Genomic DNA, 4852 nt, shown 5'->3' on the forward strand with positions numbered 1-4852 from the left:
TAATATCTACCAAGACTAAGTGCCAGAAAAGGTAAGCTGATTTTATCTTGTTTCTGGAATTAATTTGCATGCTATCCTACATATTTAAATAATTCTCAAATGTTAAGATCTAACTTACATTGAGCAAAATACATCTGCAGACAGTTTTATTTTAATACAGTACACTGATCTCTGAGTTCCTTACTTACCCAGACCACATAATCTAAGTACTTCAGAGGATAACATAACAGAAAATACAAAATATTTATATTTTCTGGAAGCCTGGCCTGACCCAGCTCCAGTGATGCTGAGAAAAGACTATCACTGCCAAATCAATAAATACAGAGTCAGCACATGAAGCATTGGAAGTGCACAGCTTACTAAAGAGCAGGAAAACATTACAGAAAAGCAACTTCATCCTCTGCAGAGCGGGGAGGAATTCATTCTAAAGACACAGACACACAGCTATCATAAAAGCGGAAGCTTCAGTGTGGTACCAGTGTCTAAAGCTGCCCTCAGGTATGTATAGCATTAATAGTATAAAAGCAGATTTTATCACTCAATTTCATGTGGGCTTAAAAAAAACCAACAGTATTATATGGAAAGACATGCACGTGCAACTCAGCTTCACGAGAGAAGTGCAACATCTTCATTTTCTAACTTTGCAGCATATGAGCCAAATCCATGCACTTTGGTTTTTTTTTTTTGCTTTTTTCTTTCTTTCTTTTTCTGCATATAATCTTTAAGTGCAGTTAATTCCTCAAATCCTGTTTTCACATTGCAAAAATGCGACAGTTTTCAACAATGTGCTTCCATGGCACTGTACGCAAATTGGTATGCATCTGCAACTTGGGGCTGAAAGGAAGAGTACATAAAGATTACAGCAGTTTAAGAGGGTGGGATCACAAAATTAAAAGGAGGGAAATGAACAAGAGCACATTTAGATATCTTTAGATATCTCTTCTGACTTCTACAAGTTCACAGAATAAATGAAAGTGCTTGGGATGTATCCAAACTCAGGTACTTTTGAGGTCTTACTAGCACCTTTCTGGCTTAATATTTTTCTGCAGTGTAATGGGCAGAGAAATGATCTCCATATCGTGCAGTCACTAAATTGGAGTCTGTGTGAACAGGCAGATATTTGACCAGCCATGAATAAAGCTGTAGCCACAGGCAGTTTGCCGGGTAAGAATTTGTAATTTTTTTTCCCTTTGGAATAATCTTTAGAGGAGAAGAAAAAGGCCTCGTAGATTTATATTGTAGAATGGTGCATATTCATTCAAGCCTATCTTTGAAAATACAGCAGCACAAAAGTGGATCAGTCTTAAAAGTGGGTCCACAAAACATGAGAGGTTGATGATAGAAATAAGAAGCTCTGTCAGCTGTCATGTGTAGCAAGACAAAGAAATCATTCAAAGCTTTTTGAGGTTGTTTGGAGAAAAGTAACAAGAATGATGTAGTGCTTAACGTCAGTTGGGAAATAAGTATTTGGTGAGACAATGGCATGATCAGTTGCACAATTTGAATATTTCAGATGCTGGGTCAATCAACAACATAACCAGGAGACAGCACCTAAAAGATGAGGTAGGTCATAAGAAATGGACAAATGAAGGAGAGAGAAGGGAACCAGGCATTTTCGGAGGGTTAAACTAAGGTATGAAAAACTTGTGGAAAGGCTCATATGGAACCGTAAGAATCAGTCAAGGAGGAAATAACCAACGCAGGGGGCAAGACACCTAGGAATGTACCTGCTGTTTTTAAGCAGAGATGAGAGTGCTGATGGAGCTCTTCTAGTATTGAACTGAATGTATCCATCAGCAGTGTTGAAAGAGGTAAAACCAGTCCAGAGGCAAACACATATGTAATTTGTCATTTGGAATGAGCATTCCCAATTTAGCTTTCAACCAATGGCAAATTCTAGTCATAGCAGTGAGATGCCAAATATTAATTTAGGCAAAGCTACACTACTATACTGTCTTGGAAGCTGTATGATTAGAAGAAGTCAATGGAGTATAACTGATTTAATTTCTTATTTTCATTTCATAACTAAGAGCAACTCAAGGGAATTCTGAATACAGAGTCTTGCTCAATCTACAACATAATTGGACTGGCTGACTGAACTAGCTGGTTGGCTAAAATTGTATCCTGATTAAAATGTAAAACTTTTTTTCCAAATGGCAAAGCTGTAATTCCTGAGCCCCATTTGAGAATTACAGTGCAAAGAGAAAGAAAGTGCATGGGTGTCAGACAGCCTCTGTTGTTCCCTCCAAGTTATAAATAAGTTAGGATACTCACAGTGCTCTGTACCAGAGAAAGCCAAGATCAAGGCCAGGGGTCACAGTCCTCCCTGAAAAGAATTGCAGCATGCAATATAATCCTACATGCTCTAGCAATATGTAGTCTAAATAGAAATGAACAGGATAGCACTGGATTGCAGGTGGTGAAACTGTACCAGACCCTGGGAATTTTATGTTAATTAAGAAATGCTGATTAATAGAGAATGGTAAATTTTAATAAGCCAGCAATAAAAGAGAAATTGCATTTAAATAACAGGCGTGTCTTGATTCCCTGGAACAAATCTTGTTTTTTTTAATCAGGGGAATTCACCTAATGGAAAATTTTTCCTGACTTAAACCAGTGTAACTTTCTGTTGGTGTTACTGACTGTGGTTTAACTCCCTGTTTCTGAGGTCTGTCTGAGTAACTGGGCTGTTGGTAAAGAGGACTAAGAAGCAGCAGAAGTTATAGTCTCAATACCAAAACTACTGGGTGAGGTTGTGTCATACTAGAGGACAGAACAGATGATCGCAGAACTTCTTGGTCTTAAGTTTTAAGGTACATGGAAAAGACCCAACAACACAAGATGGTTGAGCTTGTTTCCTGAATGTGCTCAGACAGATAAATATGGGTCTGCTAGGAAAGGGAATACTACAGGAGCTGGGACTGTGCTGCCCCAGCAAGATCATTCTCTTCCTCACATTAAGGTACAACTGCACTGAGTTTCTTCCTCCTTCCACACATATTCTCCTTAACCACAAAGTGATGGAGAGCCCTGAATCTTCTCTGTTATTGAGTGCACACAGCAACTGGGATATCCTGGTTTGATGCAGGTTTTCTTATAAGTATCTCCCCAAAAGGAGGCAGACCTAACTGAGAAAAACTTGCCGCATCATTATCTTATACTAACATTGCACTCTGCATCCTTGTGTATCATACAGTACTTAGCAGATTACATAAAGGAGCTCTGTTCAATGAGGGAACATGGTAATCATAAAACAAAAATCCAGACAGCTTTGGTAATCCAAGCTCAAAAATCACAGGCGTAGAAAATCGACCATAACTAATGAAGAATTAAAAGCAAGGTCTTGTTATCAGTAATAGAATTCCAGAAATTAACATTCAAAACTTTAGGCTGAGAAACATACATGTTTCTGAAAAGCAGTGTAATTGTTCAAAACATTTATAGATAAGATTTGCTTACTACCAACTTCATAACTTCCCATAATGACTAGAAGTACATACTGTAGCAAATTCACTGTCAGACTGTTTTTCTTGCATGGGAGGACAATACCTCTCCAAAAATCTCTGAATCTGGATATAGAGCTCAGGCTAAATGAAGATGAGTCTGATATGTGCCTCAAATTTCTTTGTTTGATGCAAGCCCTAATGTCACCACTTACTCAATGAGGGATTTATCAAGACTAACTGTGGCAGGCAGAACTAAAGGCATATCTTGATTAAGTGCTCTAAGAAACTGGAATTAACCTGTGGGACTGCAGAGGTTGAGAAGTAGCGGTCTACATGCAAGTTCTCATTTCAGAGCACCTTGAACTCTGGCCCTTTAAAAATCTGATGTTTTCCTTCCAGCTCTTCTCTTCATGCTACAAGTAAAGCCGTGGAACCTGCCAAAGTAGAAAACTAACTTATTAGTCACAGGACAGTTGGTAGCACATGGAGTATACTTCTGATTAATTTATCAGTCTAGGTCATTTTATGGCCAGCTGGCCCACCCTCATTGTGTTACACGAGCATGTTAAAACTATGAAGTGTTCGCACAAAGATACTTCTTCTTTCCTGTCATCCTCTGTTTTAATTCTGAGCTGATTTCTTTAGAGATAGAAAGCGGTGCTGTGGGAAGGCTCCAAGTATTTCCGGGCCTGCTTCTTGTTTGCATTAAGAGTCCCTACGTTGACATGAAGGAAGTTTAGTTTTAAGTGAGACTCAGTCCTTCATTTCTGTGAGGATCAGAGAGGCATGGGCAGTTACTTGTGTGGTGGCTTTTTGGTTGTTGTTGTTTGTTTGTTTGTTTGTTTTTAAATAATTCCTTTACAATTGCATAAATACAGTTTGTGTTGCTTCTGTTTTGACAGACTACATGCAGTGGTGGCTCAGATTACTCTCTGCAATCTACATTTGAGGAGTTCATTTACGCTTGGTATTGGTCTGTTAAGAGAAAGTGTAGTGACTCAACTGGAAGTACTGGGAGGGACCCTGACCAATTCAATTTTTGCATATAAGAAATAATAGAAGTTTCTAAATAGCAAAATTATGAAAATCATAAAGGGGAAGGCTATCTAGTACTGCACTCTTTTTGGCTCCTCTATTGAAAATGTAACAATAAACACATTTTCCAGCAAACTGATTCAAGACTAAGACTAATCTCTCAATGTGCTTGAATTTTGTGTTTCCTCCTTTTTTTTTTTTTCTCTTGTAGTTCACAAATCAAGCAAATAAACTAGATTAGTTAGAATACTTTAACAGCCTGTCAAATAAGGCAGTTCGTACACAGGTAAGTCTAGTACAAACCATAAAAATGTATTGTAGACTTCAGCTAATCTGGTATCTCTCACTTGTAAGGAGGATTTGGGTGGATG

General features: G+C 38.2%; 1 long non-coding RNA gene across 1 annotated transcript; it reads left to right on the plus strand.

Annotated features, from left to right (window-relative positions):
• The first annotated feature begins 601 nt into the window (after positions 1 to 601).
• Positions 602 to 4620, plus strand: LOC104910989. The gene is made up of 2 exons (XR_002114950.2): positions 602 to 1164; positions 1514 to 4620. It is a non-coding gene; the product is annotated as an uncharacterized LOC104910989 (long non-coding RNA).
• The last annotated feature ends 232 nt before the right edge of the window (positions 4621 to 4852 follow it).

The sequence above is a fragment of the Meleagris gallopavo genome, chromosome 5, assembly GCF_000146605.3.
Source record: "Meleagris gallopavo isolate NT-WF06-2002-E0010 breed Aviagen turkey brand Nicholas breeding stock chromosome 5, Turkey_5.1, whole genome shotgun sequence".
Lineage (NCBI taxonomy): Eukaryota > Metazoa > Chordata > Aves > Galliformes > Phasianidae > Meleagris > Meleagris gallopavo.